Raw genomic sequence first — 23,122 nt, forward strand, 5'->3', positions numbered from 1 at the left:
ACATATCTTATTACTTTTCTTTGATAGATTTCTTCCTGGCCCTGAACTGAAATGCACAGAGCAGCATGAGCAGGGTGGTAACTTCTTTTTGTCCAAGCACTAGCCTTCCTTTGCTCCTGGACTCACACTGCCCACGTCAGTTTCAGTTCGCCATCCTGGCTCTCAACCTTAGTACAATGGGCAAAATTCAAACCTTGTCGAACAAAGTCATCACTGAAAAGAATGGGAGGAAAAACTATGAAGAATATAATTTTAATGAGGCATGAAAGATAAATTGCTTTTTAAAAAGAATATAAAAACTTATGTTTAAATTCTAATTTGACTTTGCATTGTTAATTCTCTAAGATTATACTTATGGTTATGTGAAGATTTAATTTTTTCAAAGCATTTTTTTTTCTCTGATTGACTTTTATTTTAAAACTCTTTACTTCCCTGCCATTACAACTTCTGGCTGAGACTACTGAGGTAATTTATAACTTGGTTTAATATTTTGGCTTTTATTTTCATCTTGCTGAGCTGAAGCCTAGTTCTCCTTGCTATGTGCAAATTTTTTGAACATTTTTCATGAATTCATTGATTTACTGCTGTTTGAATCATTCAGGCCTTTTCTTAAAGCCTGGAAGTCATGCTTATTTGTCATTGTTTAATGTTTTATCATGAAAGTGTTCAAAACCACACAAAGGTAGAGAGACTGATACCATAAATCTCTGTATGTCTGACATCCAGTTTTAATAGCATGTGGCTAATCCTGTTTTGTCTCTTAGATTATACAGTTGTATTCCTCATGTACTAGATAATTCTGTTTGTGCTTTTAAGAGGCAGTGCCTCTGATTAACCTAATACCTTAGTGATAATGAAATCAATTATTTCATCAAGTCAATTAAAACTAATATTGGCTTAGTATTATTTATTACTGATTTGGCCAGAATAATTTTAACTATTTTCCAAACTATGTTCAGATTTCACTAATTATCCTATAATTATTCTTATGTTTGGCTAGCTTGAATAAGAGTTTAAACATTATACTTGGTTAATTTTCATGTATTGTGGTTGACAGTCATACTGTTTTCTTTTCCTTATCATGTTCTTTATTCCTTATTTTCCAAACTGTTGAGGAAGATTGCAAATTCTGAATAATTTTCTCTAAAACATCTTATTGAGTTTCCAATTATCTAGACCTTGCTGATTTTATTCTTATAGTGTTATCAGAGAGCTCATACATTTTCTGTAAGTTGTGAAATTGTCATAGTGCCTTGATTAAGCTCTGATTTTTTTTTTTTTTTTAAGAGAGTATACTATAGACCAGGTTGGCCCAGACCTGGAGCATTATATCTAAAAAAACAATGTCTTGGTCTTCTCTTTTTCATAATGTTAGGTCTGACCATCTGCAGATGTTAGTAGCTCAGCATTACCTTTATGGATTTTTCCTCTGACTTCTAAATAAACTAAATTTTGGATATCAGCTCTATAAACTGAATGAGAAATATTAAAGAACAAAACCAAACCAAAATGCCAACAAAGAACAACAAAAACTTGAAAGCAGACCATTGTATCTCCTGCTCTGTGATTACTTTATTACTTTGGTATTGGGGGCTCTCACACTATTAGAAATTCTCCCCCTCACCACTCTCCCATGACCTTAATCTGGAAAGATTGGTGATTTGTTTCTCAAGGATGTTCTATACAGTGAACAGGTCAATTTAAAACCTGTCTCTGCTTTAGAACATTGTTCTTGAACTCAGTTCAGCACAAGAACAGAACTATGCCAGAACCGCAAGTCTTGGGTTGGTCCAAGGCATACTTGTTTCCTCTTTTGGAAAGTATGTATAAATAAATAAATAGATAGATAGATAAATAGATAGATAAACAAATTGCAAAGAGAAAAAAAGGGCTTTTAAACAGAAACACTGACAGATGCACAATTAAAAATATTTTTTCTCACTTTGGAGTTCTCTTCAAAATGAGACATTCATAAATTAAATAAGGTAGATTCATGCTTGGAAAAAGTGGGTAGTACAAAGTTGAATCAATGATTTGAAGGGCTTTTAATCATGATCATAATCATTGCTGTGGGTATTTATTTGTTTTATTGTGTCTTATTCTTTATTTTGTTTTTTGTTTGTTGGTTGACTTTTGTTTTGTTTTGTTTTTGTTCATGCACTTCAGGAAAGACAACAGAGGCATCCCAAGAGATATCAGAGTTAAAGGTAGAAGAGAGGACAAGGTGATGGGGAGCTGGAGAGCTGGAGAGCTGTTACTTATTTTCAGTATGACCTTCCTGCGTACAAAAGAAGATACCCAGAATTTGCTTAATCTTTTCCAAGCTTAAGATAGCATCACAATCATCATCATCATCATCATCATCTTCAATGTTTTATTCATGTATTTATCGAGTCTTTAAGAGTCTACTATGTGTCATGAATAAGAATTAGTGGAGGGAAATCCTGACATGATTTTTTTCTATAATTTGCCTGAAAATTTTGTGACCAGCAATAATTAGACATACAAATACATGTGAATTACAAGAGTAAAACATGTCATGAAGCAAAGGCACATGATACAAAGCTGGAAAGGGCAGTCTCGTTGTAGCACCAAGAGTGGCTCCATAAGGAATCTGGGAGAAAGGCTGAATAATGAAGCTAAGTGAAGAGAGAGGTAGTTCTTGGAACCCAGATGTGCTGATTTTTATTATTATTTTTTGTCAACTTGACACATCTGAGGGACATCTTGGAATCTTTATTGAGGAAATGCTCCTATCAGATTTTTCTATAGGGAAGTTTTTGGGGCTTTTTTTTTTTTTTATTGAATGATTAATATGGAAGGGACGAGGTTGCTATAGGTGGTCCAAAGCCTGGTCAGTCAATTCTGGCTTGTATTAGAAATCAGGCTGAGCAAGCCATGAGAAGCAAGCTAGTAAGAAATGTAGCTCTAAGACCTCTGCTTCAGCTGCTGGTCTTAGTTCCCTGCCTTCCTTGAGTTTCTGCCACAGTCCCCCTCAATGATGGATTGTGAGCAATTAGGGTGTGAAAGCCAAATAAGCCCTTACTTCTCAGAGTTGCTTTGGGTCATTGCTTTCTCACAATAATAGAAAGTAAACTAAGATATCAGGTGTAAGCACTATTGTGTGCAAAGGAGCTGAGGTAAAAAGAAACAATGAACTGATGGTTCCTTGGTGTGAAGATGACAGCTAAAACTGAAACTAAAGAAACAAATGGAATACCAGCATACCAGCAAAGTCAGGGGAAGATTTTATTAAGTATTTCACTGGAAAAGGAAGTGGCAACTAAAGTCATCCTCAATAAATATCATCTAAGATGTTAAGCAGACATGAGATGGAAGTCCAAATAGGAAATAGGAAGCCTTTGGAAATCCACTCTTTGTCTGGTATAGCAGCTTTGGAGAAACTAAAGATTTGCATAACCAGTAATGAATAAATACAGAATGGATGTAATATCCAGGTCAGAGAGTTAACTATAGAAATGTCAATGAGGTTAATTTGAATCTGTGGAGAAAACAGCAATTTTGTGTTCTGAGCTGCATCTAACTTTCTGTAGTGAAAACTATTTGTATTCAATTTATACTTGTCTCACACGTTTAAATAAAAACAAAAGGCTATTACTGGGTAGAGGAGACTGATTGCAGAAATAAGAGATGTCCTGGACACTCCTGAGGCAGAAGGGATCAACATTTCAATACACTGTTTTACAGTGCTCTGCACTGTTGGGTGAGGGGAAGATGAGGTAGTACCCATGCTAGTTTTGCGAGTCTCAGATGATATTCTTTGGTAGGCCTTTCAAAAAGCCACAGGAGATATCACTGAAGCATGGGCCCTTGGTCCTCTTTCATGGTTTGTATATAAAATGTCACCACAGGCCCATGTTTTGCGAGCTTCATGCCAACTGATATCACTATTAAAAGTTGATTGGCTTAAGGTATGCATGACATGTTCTTCCACGGTGATGTCCTACCTCACCACAGGCCCTGGGATGATGGAGAAAGGCACGCATAAGAATAGAATCTTGAAACAGTGAGCCAGAATAAATTATTATTATTTTTTTAGTAATTTTCCCTCAGTAATAAAAGATTAAGAAACACATGCCCTAATTCCCATATAAGCCATATTCTTATTACTGGTTTTACATGTTGAATTTCAGTACAGGCTTACAAAAGAAAATAATTTCTAGAGAGTGTTTCCAAAATCACTGGACTTTCACAGGTGTCTTTGTTCCGTCATGAGGGAAGTTGAATGCTTCTAACTTAAAATTGGGTAAGTTTGGAGTGCCATTTATCTCATCTTTTCATCTGTTGGGAGGAACTGTTTTCTGCCCTGTGTATCTCACAGAATTTTTGCAAGAACACCAAAATATAACATTTTGAAAGTGTTTTACATAATATGAGTGAAACTTCTTTCTTCTAAAGTTATAGGCATTATGTACAACACAGAGGATTTAAAGTTAAAAAATACCACTCAGCTATGTACATAGACAGAAGGTACTATCAGGGGAAAATTATATTAGATGTAAAAAAAAAATTCTGAAACACAACTTATTTTTCAATGTCAGGTGCATTGTACGGGTTAATTGCACACTTCCAAGGAAATCCCCAAGGATGGGGAACATTGTTAAAATGCCCTGAATTTGTAAATTCAACAGGTTTGTAGGAGGAATGCTATAACTGCTGGTATGTGCACAGCTCCAAGAGGAGAGACTCAGAGCTTCCTTCCCTATAGTCTGTTAGAAATCTGAACGTTTAAGTCTTATGTCTTAGAACAGATGTATGCACTCCCTATGGTTTTCTGCTTAATGTGATTATCTTTAGCTTGAGTGACTCAGTCATATCACAGATCCAAACATCTTATGACATTTCACAATCCGTCAAAATGACCTCATCAGCTTATCTCCCAAGAATGACTTCCACAAGAATAAAGAAAGCAAACTAAATATCCCATTAACTAGCTAAACATCTACTTTTTAGCATCTTAATGACTCTATGAGTTAAAATTTGTATTTTGCAGAATTGTTTTTTCTTCTATACAACAGAAATATCCATAAATAAATGAATAAAGTTTACTGTCATATCTGTAGTCATTATTAATGTAAGTGACTAAAAAGCCTCAATAAGATAATTTAATCACTGGTTTCCATTGTCAAATGTGATAGACTATACTATTAGGTACTAAAATTGTTTCTATATTGTTTTCTTTTGGAAGGTGCTAGACTTGTGTCTGTAGGTCTTTGTTTACTTGGACCTTGTGAAATGTTTATATTAGCATATTCTTTAATGTGTACACTATCTCATTGAGAGGAAAGAATTCACATGTTAAGATGAATAGAAAAGAGAGGTGGAAAGTACATAATAAAGGAACATATAGAGATGTGGCTTACAGTTCATAGAAATGAGCACTAAAAATGCCTTTTATTCTATTAAATCAAGGGTAGTCTCAATGGACCTTCAGGTAGATCAGGGGTAATGTCTTATCTTCTTTCCTCTTCTGGTGCCTCTGTACCAAGCATAGTTCCAAACATCCTACTGCTCATGAGAACCAGCTCAGGCCTAGCACAGGCTCTATCCAGTCCATGACAGCTGACACAGAGTAATCATGGGGTTCAAGTTAATGAGCAATACCTTACAACTTGAACTTACAAGAAAGTGCATGGGTGTTAGGTTATGCCACTGGGCATGTATACATATCTGGCTTGTAAAAGTTAAACCTCCCTTCAGGGGAACGAAACAAAGACACCGTGAGGAGAATGAAAGCCAGATGTAGTTTCCTGCATTCAGTAATACCAGGAAATAGAGCTTACTCTATTTTCCAGCTTCAAAACAGCTTTGAATTCATTTTATCTTTTGAATTATCTTACAACCACAAATACTAAATAATTAACTTCTGATATGTGAGTTTTATTTCTATATTATATACTGATAATGTCTTTTTATATTGATGCTCTTCAATACCATGCACGTGAATATTTAGTTTGACTTTAAATATCAGTCTTCACTGGTGATGGGAAGTCATAAGTATGAGGATTCTTGACCAGAAAGTTTGCATAAAACAATGGTATCATGCATTTAATACTTACTTTTCTAGTGAGAATTATAGTCTGAACTTTATCTAGAAAATAAACTGTGGGTACCAAGGTGTGTTACATACATGCCAAGCAATCTGATCCTTGAGGTTCCTGCCCTAAGTTATTTTATTGTGTTTTGAAGTAAATGAATATATTTCTTCCTTTGAAAATAACTGGCATGGCATTATTGCTTCCAACATGCTTTTCAGATAAAGTCTTGATTGGAGATAGCATTTGCAGTCTTCATAATTAATTCCCATAAATTGAAACAGGAAAGGATTGGTTAGACGGTATTAAGTAGCTTATAGCAATTTCCAGGGGGATTAGGGGATTATTCATGAATGATACACTGATGAAGCGAACAAGCAGGAAAAATAGGGGACGTGGGGGGGAAAGCTGATGACTCGGGCTGCAGGCTGGAATGCTCTGGGCCATATGATCAGACTTTCTCCACAAGTACCATTAGAACAAAATGCTAATTCCCATCATCTTAGCAAAAGGAGACCTTATGGAAGATGGATGGAGCCATCCTCATGTCTGCCTTCATCTTATCCCCACAGAAGTGTCCACATAACTCATGGCAGAATGCAAAGGGAATCCAGAGGCTTAATTGCAATGTCTTTGGAATAAAGCTTTTGCATGTTGTAATCATGTGGCCTAGAACACTAGCTATAAAGAATCTGTAACATGAGTTGGTACTCTGATCTATAGTGTCCTCTGCATATTTCTTCTGAATTGTTGCATCTCAGCTTTCTAGGGTAGTATAATGCTTCTCATTCTAAATATGAGACAACTGGACTCTGACATTGATTAGACTCCTTATCCACATTTCATGCTTCTTTCAACTCTTAACTGCAACTTTTTTATATTATTTCTGGACATTAAGGTTAGACTTCATTAATAATTCACCCCTTCTGTTATTTCGATGTAGAACAGAACAGTTGTCAAATTTGTCACATTTAAAAGATGTCACCTACATTAGTAACTATTCAGAGAGTAACACTTCAAGAATGGAAACAGCAGCTGGCTTGGACGCCTTTCTGTTCTGTGATTTTGGGGAATTTTCTTACGTGGCATGTTTTGAGATCTGAGCAACACACACACACACACACACACACACACACACACACACACATACACACACACACACACACATTCATCCTGGCTACTCACTGACTGCACCAATAGGTCTACTGTCAAAATTGTTAAAATAGTTAGAAATTCAATAATGCAATGATTGTGAGCACAGAGTCAGTGTCCTTAGAATGTCATATAAGGTGGAGGCCACTTGGATTTTCCCTTGTCTACATTAGCTTGTCAACTGTCCTTCTTCAGAATAAAAAGAGGGCATGCACTTGAAAAAGAGTAAAGAGGAATATATGGGTGGATTTGGAAAGAAGGAGGAAATTATGTAACTGCAATCTCAAAAAATTAAAATAAGTAAAATTTTAAAATGTCTTATAAATGTGTACTATGTTTGGTGTAGGAAATAAAGTCACTTTCTTTTTTTTATTTTTTATTTTTTATTTTTTGGTTTTTCAAGACAGGGTTTCCCTGTGTAGCTTTGTGCCTTTCCTGGAACTCACTTGGTAGCCCAGCTGGCCTCAAAATCAGAGAGCCGCCTGGCTCTGCCTCCTGAGTGCTGAGATTAAAGGCGTGTGCCACCACTGCCACTGCCGCCACCGCCGCCGCCACTGCCACCACCCCGCTAAAGTCACATTCTTTAAAAGTAGAAAGCATAGAAAATAGAAAAGCAAAAACAGAAAACAGGTTATTGCCATCAATAGAAAACAGATTTTCATGCTTATACTAATTTAAATATCCTGTATACCTATAAAATTACTCACATGATGCAAAATAAAACAAAAACAAGAACAAAACAAAAACTGAAGAGGCTGGAGTTGGCTCAGTAGTTAAAAACACTGGTTGCACTTCCATAGGAACCAGGTTCAGTTCTAAGCACCCACATAGCAGCTTATACCTGCAACTCCAGTTCCACAGTATCTGAACCCCTCACACCAACATACATTCAGGCAAATCACCAATACACAAAAATAAAAATAAATCATCATAAAAGAAAAAAGACTGAAAAAGTTAGTGGAGAAACTGATGTACAGAAATACTTCAGTTGGTTTTAGATCTTGCATCCATCACCTTGCAGTTGAAATTTTCCCATGGAATATGGAAAGGAAAATGGTAAAACAAATGCCACATAAACAAAAGTTCTCAGATGGCAAGCTGGGATCAATATGGCCAAAATCAAGAGGACTTTTTGTTGTTGTTATTTGTTTAATATAATGATATAACTTCCTCCCTTCGTTTTCCTCTCTGCAGCCTATTCCATGTCCACCCGCTCTCAATTGATTGCCTTTTTCTTTGATTATTATTCTTATACACACGAGAAAGAGACAGAGACAGAGACAGAGACAGAGACAGAGACAGAGAGACAGAGAGAAAGAGAGGGCAAAACAGAAACAGTGACAGAGAGAGAGAGAGAGAGAGAGAGAGAGAGAGAGAGAGAGAGACGGAGAGACAGACAGATTTAAATAAACTTTCTTTTTTTCTGTATATGGTTTTAGAGCTAACCATGCTGTATTGAATAACCAATCAGGGACTTCATTCCTGGGAGAGGCTAACTCTCCCTGTATCAGCCGTCTTAAGTTGCCTGTTGTTCTTTGTACATTGAAGGACCCTGTGAGATTTTTCCCCTCCCATGTTAATATGTCTACTGATGTTGTCATAATTTACATCTTATTTATGCAGCCATTTATTTCTAAGAGAGGTGGTCTCAGCACAGACTTCCTGACATTCTGGCTCTTTCAGTCTTTACCCTCCCTCTTCTAGGATGTTCCCTAAGCCATAGATGTGGGAGCTGTGATGTAGATGTATTGGGGCTGTGTTCCCTATGATCTGTTGATATCTGCATTATGTCCAATTGTGACCTTCTGTGATGGTCCCCATTTTCTGTAAAGAGAAGCTTCTTAGATGAAGTGTGAGAGATAAACTTATCTGTGGTCATAAGGATAAGATTTAGGATGTAGTTAAGCAAAGTGGAGGATTTTCTACTAAAATCCAAGACCTCCTTAGCCCCAGGAAATTGGCTGTATTTCTTTAGTACTATGCATGATTTCCATCATATTGAGTGGAGCTTAAGTCCACTCAGACAGTTGTTGGTTATCATCAGCAAGTGCTGCTATTGTACCGCCAAGGATGTCTTACCATGGTGCCCATTGTTGTGGTTCATCACTGCTGTTGCCCTTGAATGCCTCTCTGAGGCTGAAGGTGATACCCTATTGCTGAAGACACTGCAAACATGGGACACAGAACCTGGATCATTTGAGCTGGATCTGACCTGAAAGGCTCCTTACTGTGGTCCAGTTTCCAAAGTACCAGCAAAAGCCATGTAAGTCACCAAGGGACACAAATAATAGTCCTATCTAGCTGTGACACCTATGAACCAATACCTTAGATTTTAACCTCATTGTAAACCTTTGGAATAAAAGATTTACTGTGGAACTATCTCACCAGGTAAAATGCCTCTGTGCAAGTATGAGGTTCTGAGTTCAAAACCTCAAAACCCATATAATCGCCAGTGCTCTGATGAGATGAGAAGTTGAGACAAGAGAATCTTATGCTCATAAGCCAGATGGCCTGATGGACACATGGAAACTTACAACAGAATGATCCTGTCTCCAAAGAATCAAATGTTGTTACAACTTAAATGCAAGACTGCATGGTAAACTGCAGTTCAAAACAAAGAGGGCATCATTACTATTTCAAAAATATGTCAGTTCTTTCCCTAAATGTCAGGATATAATCCACGATGACTAACATATAACCTGCCATCAGGGTGAAAAAAGGAGATTTAGGACCCTGAATTTTCTATAATGTAATGCTAGGTAGTTATACAAGATACAGCAGAGGCAGTAAACGATTAGATGCAAGCCTTGTCAAGTTAGCCAAGGCTGCGTAATTATCCTCAGTGAGTTTCAGCAGTTATGTACCATGATCCTTAGTGCTTTGTGGAGTTTTAAATCCTGTGCTTCATGAACCTATCCTCTGCCTGTTGGGTGACAAATTAACCACTAACCATCAACACTAGAGAACCTACTTAAGCTAGTTTGCAATAGAACCAATACCATGTTCTCTGAGCAATTATGGCTAAACTCTAGTGTTAGGGATGGGGTTGTAAGGGCTAGCTGTCTCACATCAGTTTGCACACTGCAATGAAAATAAGATATAGAACAAATTCTGAGGGAGACAGTAGGGTTCTGGTAAACTGGCACAAAATTATGAATTATCAGGCCATTTACAATTACTCTTAGCTTTCAGGTATTCCGATAAATAGCTTGCTTAAAGAGTGCTTCCAAGATGGACATCAGAAAGTCTGTTTTGAGCCTCAAATTACATTGAAATTCAGCTAAATATTCCGGTTATAGTGACTTATGAAACCAACAAAACTCTGGAACTCAGTTGTTGGTCTGATCTTACTATAATTAGTTTTCTCTTTATTCCAACTTCTTGAAGGCTTATGGGATGCAAGCAATTATTATAACCACATGTTGATTTCCAATATTACCAGGATAGTAAATTATTTTCCTCTATGAATTTTGATAAAGATGTGTACATGGCTACATAAACACATTTGAGTGTATTGGCACATGTCAACACGTATTTCTGTTTTGGGTAGTTTGTGTGCCAGGTAAATGCTCTCGGGATACCTTCAAACATATCTTTCTAATGAAAATAGTTCACATTTAAAAATAAAACTGGCCCTAGGATGTGGACCAGATTTAGCAATGCAAAATCATACATTTCATTATTTTTATATACTTATTTTAAGGTAAGTTCCCATGAAGTCTATAGCATTGACCTGTGTCTTCCTTCATGCCATTTATGTATCTGTTCCTCTGTATACAAATTCTTTCTGTTTCCTCATAGAAGAAATGCAAAGGAAATTGACATATTTGACCACTAGACTATCCTTCATTTTGCTCCCAACCCTCATGTATGTGGTAGACACTGACTACTGACATACTTTAGGAGTCACCCCACTCTTTCGTAGGTTTATATCTCATATCCCCTGTTAGATGCCAAGTGTTGTCTCTCTCTAGCCTGAGTTCATCCACCACAGCCTCTCATACTTTGGAGTTACTCAATAAATATCTGCTGAATAAATAAATATACAATGACCTAAAGGAACCATTAAGGGCAGCCTCAATATTCCTGGTACTGCTTCTATGTGGGAGAGATATTGCATCCTTTCTGACTTTGTGATTCAGAATTCTGAGCCTGAAGACTCTTACATTATTTGATTCTGGAAGCAATATCTTTTGAGGTATTCATTTTGAACATGAACTATAGGTACCTTAATTTTCCCCAGATATAGCCCATAGAAATCATCATTGTAAGAAAGCCCTTGAGGACTTTGTGATTCTTGTCATCTTTGTATCTTTGTTTTTGTCACCTACACACATACAGACAGAGAGAGAGAGAGAGACAGACAGAGACAGACAGACAGAGACAGACAGAGAGAGGGGGCTATATCCTTTATCATTTACTTTGTTGCTTGGTATTTATACAGCAGCAGATGTGCATGTGTTCTGTAAATTGATATGAAATAATAGGGAGGGTATACCAAAGGACCCAGAGGTGCAGCATCTGGCAAAACAGATGCCACATGGCAGTGGGGTACAGAATGCTCATCTGCCAAGATTTGTGCCAAGGATCTGACCAAAGCTTGCTGGGCACTGTGCCTCCTGAGCAGATGGGAGTAGATTTGAGTTAGTACAGATATATGTAGAAAGTGAATAGATTGCCTCGAAGATGGAGAGATGTCTGTGCTGGGAGTGTTGACACGGCTCTTTCTTTTAAAAGTCTGTCTTCACTGTCACCCGGTCACCATACAGTCATCAAACACTGTCAAGTAGTTTTCACCCAAGCTTCATCATGGCAGAGTGTGCTATCAAATAAATGCCTTACCTTTCTCAGGGAGATGACAGGAGGATTAATTAGTTAATGTTCACTGGGATCCTGCAATATCTATGGCTGAAAGAACTCACAAAGTGCATTATTAATAATGGAATGAGGTCACACCCCATGAAAGCTCTGCAAAATATTCTGTTCTCTATACAAAGCAGTAATTTTGCACTAGTGTCTCACTTTTATTGAAATATTTAACAAGTATAATGGAATATAATTTGTGTTAACTACCAAAAAAAAAAAGTAAACCAAACTACATACCAAAAAAATATGTGAGGGAAACAAATAATCCACACATTTTTTCACTTCTGTGTGGTCTAGAAGTAGATGTATTTTCCTCCTTTAAAAATCATTGTATTTGTTCGTATCTCTACTTCTTACTTTTGATTCATTATATCCTTTCAGTTAACTGTTATAGCAAAGGAAACAAAAGCTAAATCTAAGAGACACTTGAGTCTTTGCAAATATGTAGAAGTGCAGTGTAAGACAATGGTAAAACACTTGAAAAAAATGCAATTCTTTTGTTCTCAGACGCAGGTGATACCAAAGTGAGAATAATAAAATCTTTCTGAAGAGTGAGTCTCTAAGGAAGCTGTACTCAGTAGAAGAAATACAAGATAAACATCTATGGACCTAGATAACAGGAAGTTGGAGTTAACAATGTTTTACATCTAAGACTCCTTTAACTTTTAATTCTAACTTTCTAAACTTGAACTTTCTAGCTATGTCACTTACTTTCATACTCCTTTATTAACAAATTAGGGAGTTCTAACCTAGCAACACTCTTTTAAACCTCAAATATGTTAACTTATTTATATTTAATACTTGTAATTTTACACACCATTTCATGTAAATAATCATAATCTCATATAACACAGACATTGCTTTATCTTCCATTGTCTCAATTATGTTATAATATTGTAGTTTCATAAAGACTTATTCATTGATCCTTCATATGTTTAATAATATAAATAACATATAGACAGTGAGTTTAATGTAATACTCATTACACTATTCACTTTAAACAATTGTCTTCTTTTACTTGTTCTAAATAGTTTATTGTAGTAGGAATCTTAAAAGTTCTTATTAATGAAATCAAACCTGAGGCAGATTATTGGGGTGAATGCTGGAAGATCAGAGAAGCAGAACAAGCCACAGTTTTCTCACCTCACCAGTTCCTCAGCTGGTCTTGTTTCCTCAGACTGCAAGCTTCTGAATCCTCATCCCAATGGCTCTCAGCTGAACTGTGCTCGAAAGCCTGAATGCTTAACCAGCCGAATGCTTTACTCACTACATGCTTTTTTCTCCTTAGTTCCTGGCCCTCGTGCCTTATATACCTTTCTCTTTCTGCCCCCACTCCCTGGGGTTAAAGGTTATGTTTCTGGGATTAAAGGCTTAGGTCACCATGCTTAGCTGTTTCTAAAGTGGCCTTGAACTCAGAGATCCAGCTAGCTCTGCCTCCCAAGTGCTGGGATTAAAGGTGTGTACCACCACTGCCCAACTTCTGTTATGGTTTACTCTTCCCATTTTCTAGCCACCATTTCTGGCTCTGTTCTAGTGGCTGTCTGTTCTCTGACCCCAGATATGTTTATTTCGGGGAACACACAATATTTCAGGGAACACAATACCCACCACAGTTTATAATGTGGATACTATGACTTTTTAGATTTTTATAAATAAAATAGTAAATATTAAATAAGCTCACTAAGTTTTATTTTAAGTCCATCTTAGGAGATGGGACATGCACTTAAATCACACTCTGGCTGATATCAGTTATGTTAATTTAAAAAAGCCTTTTTGTCATTACATGGTACTTTATGGATAATCCTAATACCTTGAATTGAATAAAGCGTACGCTCAGATGGTGTTTTAGTGTTTGGCTAGTGAGTACAATATGCTGACCAGTACATATCTCAAAAGAAGTGTAAACTTTCTCTTTAAACATACAGAGCTTCGTTCCTGTACCAAAGACACTCATGATGATGTCTGTCTCTAAGGCCATTTGGTGCCTTCACTCTTAAGCACAAATGCTATGGGGACTAATTAGGCATTGCCTGCAATGTATAAAGTCATAGTATAATTAACAATAGACTATCTATAAGCTTTTCTGCTATTATGAGATCATTTGAGCATAGCCATCTCTTGGTCCAAAAGCAGTAAATAACTTGCAGCCAAATAGCTATGACATTCAAGTTCCAGGCATTTTAATATATGGGGTAATTCAATGTACTGTAATAGCCTGAACTGTAGACTTACTTTCTTGATTGACTCTATTAATGGTGAATTGCTTAGTTAGTTAACAGGATAACTGCTGGGGAAAGGGAAGTAAAAATCATAATGGCACATGTTTTCAGAAAATGACTTTTTTAATCATGAAAATTTATAATTGAGCACATTCATTTATTAAACAAATACTGATTCAACATTATCTGAGTAATAGACACACTTTTACTGCCATGGAGACTGAGATAAGAAGCACAAGTTATCTAGTCTTGTGGACCTTACAGTCTTGTAAGCAAGACATAACATCTTTGTGTTTAATTTTGACACAGTCATTCAGCTAGTGTTAATTTCTATTAAAAAGGGTAAATAAAAAGCATACTGAATGGAAAAAGGAGGTGGTGAATGATTAATGGAGGTCTCTATTTAGATAATGTAAGTGAAAACCAGAATGTCAAGGTACATATAATAAATATCTGAGACAAGATACTCTAAGTAGAGGCACTATTAAGCAAAATACACCAAAGTAGGAAAGTGATAAGTTTTTACGAGTAAGTTTAGATGGTCATATTGGGATCTAAAGACAAGATCCTCAGACAAAGACATGGGAGAGTTGGGAATCAAGCCCCATGGAATCTTGGAGAACCTGTGGAGTTGTAGGGAGATCTTGGAGCACAGAAGTGTCCTGGTCATAGCTGTCTCTTAGAGAGAACAATGACTGCAGTGAAGAAATCACTCTACTGGTATGCTAGCCTGAAGGGAAGGAATTTGATGAATACCTGTCTAAGGACATGACAAGTTTGGGAACAAGAGTTTAAGGATGGAGAAGATGAGAGATTGGATTCAGTTATAACTATGATTTATAGCATCTACAGTAAAAGAGTAAAAATATTTTCATACATGAGGATAAGACAAATCTTACATTGAAGGATTGGGAGTCTAAACCAGACTTTAAAGACTGTCTTTCATTGCTATATTTCTGTGGTTTAAAAGACTAAGTTCTGTGGGAATTTCTAAGTTTAGAACTCAAGGCTCTTATTCCTTTAAAACTCTTGTATGAATATTGTAAAACAATAAAACAAACAAACCCAAAGGAAAGTGCTTAGGTCTTGGATTATGGTGGCTCCCTTTTCTACATCAGGCTTTTTAGCCTCTTTGAACCTCAGTCTCCTCTTTGAAAAGTGTAAGAGGAAAGCAAGAACTAGGGAGTATCTGTCTTTCCTTGCAGCTATCTATATTCTATAAGTGAATGGTTATGTTTGATATGCTGTAAAATTTGATTTTAATGTAAGTAGGCCATCTATCATCACATGTTTTCTGTTTAAAATGATCACCAAACAATTATTTTCACACACAGAATTATAGAAACTGATATAGTTAGGTAGTTGCAATTTCAGATGGAAGGCAAGAATACCTATCCTTGACTCTCCTTGGGTGGTGTCTAGTAAGTATGGAATCTTCATGGGCGAAATATTTCAATGACCTTTTTACCCAGTATGTGACTACAATTACTAAATTGGTTTCCTTCACTCTTATCTTTTCTCAAAAGAATTAATTGTTTGGTTAGAAAGACATTTTGACACTAGATGTAACTGTCAAATGATAGTTACTGAATAGTATCATAATGATCAATGTTTTTTTCACTGAAAAATTATATGCAATTAACAATACAGAGATGAAGAATTCAAATACTCTAGATGAAAGAAGACATATTTTGAACATGGCATATACTTTATACTCACAAACACACTAAAGCTGTGGTCATCTGAATGTGGGCAGCCTTCATTTCATAAAGGATGAGGAGGTGCTTATGATGTTTTATCCTCCCTGAGGCAATTACATACTTTTGGAGGAGGGGTATCATTCTCTTCAGGGGCATAGCCACTGATAAGTTACCCTTGTTCCTCCTAATAAATTCCCACCAATGCTCTAACAAGAAAGCCTAATTTAAATTTCAGTGGGTCACAAATAAAATAGGAGGCTTGGTGGAGAGAAGGGTTACAGGGGGATGAACAGGAGATGAAAGAAGGGAATATGGGTGAAAATGACTAAAATTCAATTTTTATATGTATGAAATTGTCAAACAATGAAAAATTAGAATCTTTCACTATTTGGATGTTTTACATCTTAAATAAACATAGAGATATATATTCACAATAACTGGTTGTAGCTTGGAGCCCAAGAAACCAATGCCTGGCGCCAGGTTTGCACATTACCATTTTGTCAACATAGAAAATAAGAGATAAATGGCACAAACAAGAAGAGAAAGATGCAGCATGTGATAGAACACTGATGTAGGGGCATTTGTTGTACTGTGTGGATTTTTAATGTTGGAAAACCTTCTTAGGGAGCTGTGAACTCTGCATTTCAAGCAGTCTTTGTAGTTTGGAGACTTACCCATCAGTATCAACCTGCTATTGGCCAGCGTTAACTCCCATGTTCTTGGTTTGCAAATAGAGGTCAGAGAACCTTTCAGTGCCCCACTCAGTAGTGCCTGTAGGAGGAGACAAGAAATAGATGCCAACGGAAGAGAGGCTAGAGAGTATGTGTTCTTCTACATCAATAGCAGTTGAGTGAATATATAAATGTATGGCTGGATTCTTAAATGACATAAACCAAAGTAGAAAAATTCAAGTTATTTGAAAATTTGGTTTTTGGTGGACAGAACCACTTAGAGGTGGCTTCTACAGCCATAACTAGAAGAAATATCTGATGCTGTCTCTGGGGGGACCAGGCACTTTCCCCTACACATTCAGGACAGAAGTGGGAAAGTGCTTCATTAGCTATACATGTGAGTAGGACTTAGAGGACTTAGCCAGCAGGAAAAGTTACATGGGCTAACTATGCCATATGGCTGCCAGACAAAACAACACATAAGGAAACAGGTCTATATCAAGTAGCTCTGACAAGAATAATCAACTTAAACCAGCGAAGATGTGGATACTATGTGCTTGTCTACCCTGTGCTAGTCATGTTACCAATAGAACACAGAATGATTGTTTTTAAAGGTAGCCTCTGTAATCAAAGTATAGTCATATATAAAGGAATTAGTAAAAATTTATTTGTAGAACAATGTAAATGTAATATTCAGTGTATATTATAAAGCATTCAGGTAGTCATGTAAAACCAATATAACAGAGTTATACTGTAGGCTCAAATGGGTACAAATAACAACACATGCTTGACTTATTTTCCAGTAGTAAAGGCTGTTCACATATGGATTGTGTATTTTGGGGTGAAATAGTATATAATACTGATAATACTGTAAATATTAGTATTGGAAAGATACAGAAACAGAACAAAGTTTTTGAGTCTGAGGATATGTTTCCAAGCTAGGTGACGATTGATAAATATCCTGATATTTTTAAAAACCTATATAATCATATATTGTTTATTTAATAAAGTGATTGTAACCTATAGTATGATAAAATGTCTCCCCAACTAAAGAGTGACATGCCATGTATTTTCTCAAAATTTTGTAATGAGTATTTTTATTAAAGGGACATCTGTGTCACTTGACTTTCAAGTCACACTTACTTCTTCTTATGGTAATATGGGAAGAAAAAACATAATGACAGAAAAAAAGCTACTATACCCAATGGGAAATCAAGGGATGGTTTTAGATTTTTGTCATTTTGCAGAGGCAATCTTATCTTTTCATGAACATTTTCACTTCCTTCATGCATCAGAGGTACTTGGTTATGGCCTGCAACGCTGGACTAATTGAGGGTACAAGCATACATCTTGGATGTGCTACCTGTTAGAATCCAACTCAGGAATCTTTCCAAGCCTGTGGGAGCCCATTTCAGGTTCCTCATGGCCCTAATCAGCAGGTCCTCATAGAGAGGATGATTAGGACCAGGGGCTTGTGTTAGAAAATACATTTTTAATCTTGTTTAAGATATTGTACTTATACCATTTATTTAACAATGTAGTGTAATTTGTTGATCCTTGAATGTTATTATTACCAACTATTAGGATAAAAAAATAAAAGTTAGTAGTTAGACATTACAATAGAAATTGTAGTCATATTAGGTATGTTTTCAAGATTGAACAGATATATTTTAGATAGACAGGTCATCTTTAAACCCTTTAGAGGTCTACAGAATATGACATTTAAAATGTTTTAATAACTTAAAAAAATTCTTTTCAAAAGGCAGCCAAACAGGCAGTAGGCCGATGGCTTCTGATGTACAGTGGAACAGCAGCTGAAACAGTTATTCTTAAAGAGTAACTAAGCTCACACCTCTCAATAGTAGACTGGCATTTAATAGAGGGATGTGGAGAAGAACGGGATGCCAAGATGAAGCCACACACACACACACACACACACACACACACAGCCAAAAGTAATGGACAGCTGAATTAAAAAAAAAAAATCAACAATTTCCAAAATTTAACATCCTGAATCATGACATGACACTAGTGGAATTCAGGTGTTTCTGGTACATGGACTGCTCTCACCAAATGTGAGGTCGAACTGTTGACCTTGTGTACTTCCTAGTTCACAAATGAGTCTGTCAGATATGCTAAGCCTATAGGCTAAAGATGATGGATGCCCCAATACTGTGGAGAAACCTCAGGTGACTGTCCAGGCAGCTGGCTATTTCTGTCAACTCACATTGTTTTTGGAGGAAACTGCTTGCCTACACTTACTGTTTTTATTTTTGTAGGTAATATTTCCTTCTTGAGACTCTGAGAGAGTTAAAGATTAAATACTTAAAGTTTAGATAGTTTAGTTTTCCTTGTTAAGAATATAAAAATAACTCACTAAAGTGTAAATGTATAAATTTAAAAGACATTATAAGATAGTTCTGTTAGTAATATAAGTTAGGATAGAAAATAAATCAGGTACACTTTGGACTTACCAAAATAGGATAGATAACGGAATTATTTTCTCTAAATTTGTCAAACACAAATGGACTAGACATTGTTTAGGTATTTATTGCTTGTATATAGTTATTGTACTTTTGTATATAGTTTTTCTTATATTAGTTATAACTTTTTTCCTTTTTTTCTTTATATTAAAATAGAAAGGGGGAAATACGGTGATATTTTATTTGTACTGAAATTTTATTTTATTTGTATGTTAATAATAAAGTTGCCTGAAGGTCAGAGCTAATAACAAGCCATAGCAGATGCTGGGTAGTGGTGGTGCACACCTTTAATCCCGATCACATGACAGGCAGATCTCTGTGTGTTCAAGGATACAGCCAGTATGGAGACACATGCCTTTAATCTCAATACCAACCATAGAGACCTAGAGGTCTGTATAGACAGGCAGTGACGAGGAGGTTGTGTGGTTGGGTTTACAACCAATAAGAAGACAGAACAAAAAGTCAATAAAAAAGAAAAAAAAAAACCAGACACACAAGAAGAAGGTCTCTTTTGAGGGGAAGGACGACAGTGGCAGCAAAGGGTAAAAAGGCAGTTTTAGTCTCAGCTCTTAGCTATTGCTCTGACTTCTTGGGCTTTTAACTCTGCATTTGGCTCTGTGTTTCTTATTTAATAAGACTGTTCATCTACAGTCCTGAGTGCTGGGGTGAGGTCTTTTGCTCCAACCCCTTGGAGTTTCTATAAATGCCTTAGGGAAGAGAGAGTCAGGACCCAATGGAATAGGTTCCAGGCCCTCTCAAGGCTGTCCTTTATTTCTATCTGTTTATCTCCACAACCTAAATCCTTCTATCTAATATTTCCTGCTGCTGGCACTCCAGAAAACTCTGGGGAACTGTGGGGTTGGTGGGTAAACGCCCCACAGAAGCCCAAGCCATAGCCTCATGAGGACATGTACCATATTTTTCTCTCATATGTATACAAGTAATAAGGAACAAGGTCAATTCCTTCCCTTTTATAGCCTTCTAGAATTTCTTTACTGTCCCAAGAGCTCATCAAGCCACCCACAATCCCACCAACATTGGGCACCAACATGTCAACAGATTTAGTTAAGTTGAGGATCCTTTGGACCTCCCTGGGTATAGAAGAACTTTATCTCCACAGGAAATTGACATAGCGGGATTGGTTCATTAATGGTGTCTATCATCAATCTCTCAGGAACTTTGGGAATATCCTCTCCAGATACATAGAGCATCCCATCTTCTTTCTTTACATCATGCTCCCTCAGCCACCTGATAGCAACCTAATAGTTCATCCATCTGAAAAACTGTTTAGGGGTTTAAAGTTCAGGTTGAGGCACTATGCTTGCCACTGGTGACTTCCATACTCTGTTCACCATTTCACATACTAGGTCTTCTAAATGGTTCAGGACATCCTCAAAGGTCAGGAAGGGACACTCGACTTCCACATGAGTGAATTCAGCCAGGTGCCTTCATGTTCTGGACTGTTTTACCCTATATGACCCGGCAATATCAAAAATATACCCCAGGGCCAGAAGGCAGATTTCCAGGTATAACTGTGAGGACTGGGTCAAAAAAATGCTTCTTCTCCAAAATAGTCAAGCTTGAAGAGTATGGTCCCACCTTCCCCTGTGTCTGTACCAGTGTTGGAGTAGTAACTTCACTGTACTGCTGTCAAAGAAGTGATTCCTAAGGCACGTGGTGATCATAGACTATGCTTTCAAGACTTTGGACATGTTCTCTCCTCGGATAATCATGTGCCATTTGTTGAGCTGGACATCTACATCAGACTCATTTATCAGGTTATAGAGTTAGTATATATTCCATATACTGCCACACAACTCTTGGTAGACAAAGACTACTCCTTTGTAACACTGACTCAAGTCACCTGACAAGACACACTAAAGATAGCCTACACCATCATGCAGTACCAGAAACATCAAATCCTGTCTTTGCCTACAAAACCTGTGGACCTAGCCAAACACCTTCACTCTTTGGCCTCTATATCCTTCTATTGCACAAACATTTAAACATAGTGGCTCTGGCAGGTTCAGGTCATTTTTAATGATAATTTTCTTTGCTTCTTCTGGGTTCTTTTCTCTTTGTGAGGTATCTTCTGCCTCTTTCTTCTCCCAAGAATAATTATTCATCTCTTCTCTGTGCCATATCTTTTTAATGTTCTTCATTTGTGACTTAGAAATGACAACCCACCTCTCATCTTCCTGTTGTGAATCCATATAAATTGTGGGAAACAGGTCTTTTCCAAATGTCATCAAAGCCTTTAAGTCTGTTTTAAATGGTTTCTCCTTGGTTCCACCTCCTGCTGTATTATTTCCTTTTCAATCAGAGACATACATCTCTGTTAGTCTCTTCTCTGTAGTTGCCCTGATTTTCTCCAAGGACACGGACTCTGCATCACTGCTACCTGGTCACCCCAACATGCCCAGAACACTTCCTTTAAGTATCCTGATTTTATCTCTTCAATAGAATAGTGTTGATACTCTCAGGGTTAAAGTGAGAATTACAAGTTTTGATAAATGGTTGCTTATGACTCTCTAGGAGTAGTAAACATACTACTTTGAGAGGTATGAGTATATATAAAGAAGGAGAGAAGAAGGACTTCTTAATTTCAAAAAGTGAGCTTTACCATGGTTCACATGGCAGGTATTCTTGGATACAAAAGCAATTTGAAGTTCTATGGAGAAAAGCCTGTTCTCTCCAGAGCCAACACTAATTCAATTGCAAAATTGCTATATTTTAAAATGGGACCCATGTGACTGGAAAGGCTCAAATTGTAATGAGCCTCTGAGGCATCTTATAAAATTCTCATTAGAAAGCAGCATGACCACAAGGCTACAAGGATACTAAATCTAAGAACAAATAACTTGAATGACATACTAAACATTTAAATCCTGTACAGTTTACTAAAAAGCATGAATTCAGTTGGTCAGATGCCAAGCTAAATGTAAGAGAAAGGAATACAATATTACCATAGCGATAACATTATTAGGAATTAAACAAATGAATAAACATGTCCCCCCTCTGGTGAAACTTTGTACCAATTATTGATAAATTTTGCAAACATGTGGTATTTTAACAAAGCTTAGCTTTATGTGATGTATAATTTTATGAAGCTCTCGGGTGTTTTGCTCTGAAAATTGAATGGTGCTCTGTCCTTGTTTTTAATGAGAGGCAAGTAAATAATGGAAAACATCAATTTGGTATGCGGATTGTGTTAATGAATGAGCTGAACCAACTGCCAGCTCTTCTCTGTGGGACAGGTGACACCATGTGTAGCAAGCTGTTCTTCCATTCTGATGAGAGATTAGGCTGTACAACAGTGCCCATGAAATTCAGACACTCATAGAAGACATGTTTACAAATGGCTTTTTGAGAAAATTTGGTAACTTTAAAAATACTGCCATTAAAATAAACATATAACCAAGTTTTTTAGTAGTTGATTGTCTGTATTAGTCTGATACCATTGAATAATTAATTTATATATTTATCAATCCAGACTATTGGCCTTTTTTTTTTTTATCAAACTACTTATCCATCCATCCATCGACATGGATATTTTCAGCATGACCGTTTATTTGTCTTAGTTATAGTTTTCACTGCTGTAAAGAGACTCCAAGACCATGGCAACACTTAAAAACCAAAAAAAAAAAAAAAAAAAACCCATATAATTTGGGTGGCTTACATTTTCAGAGATTTAGTCCATTAACATCATGGTGTAACATGGTGGTGTACAGGCAGACATGGTGCTAGAGAAGGAGCTGAGAGTCCTATATCTTGATAGGCAGAGAACAAGAAGTGGTCTGTGTCACTGGGGGTAGCTTGAGCATGGGAGACCCCAAAGCCCACCCCCACAGTAAGACATTTCCTCCAGCAACTCCTAATAGTGTCACTCTCTACGAGCTTATGGGGCCAATTACATTCAAACTACCACACCTTTCTGAATAGTGTAACTTAGTGTATTAAACACATAACCTTTGG

The 23,122-nt window shown here is 36.7% G+C and overlaps 1 pseudogene; it reads right to left on the bottom strand.

The window, feature by feature from the left end:
• Positions 1–17,969: 17,969 nt before the first annotated feature.
• Positions 17,970–21,480, bottom strand: LOC118578418 (annotated as a pseudogene).
• Positions 21,481–23,122: the final 1,642 nt, after the last annotated feature.

The sequence above is a fragment of the Onychomys torridus genome, chromosome 1 (assembly GCF_903995425.1).
Source record: "Onychomys torridus chromosome 1, mOncTor1.1, whole genome shotgun sequence".
In the NCBI taxonomy this organism is placed as follows: Eukaryota; Metazoa; Chordata; class Mammalia; order Rodentia; family Cricetidae; genus Onychomys; species Onychomys torridus.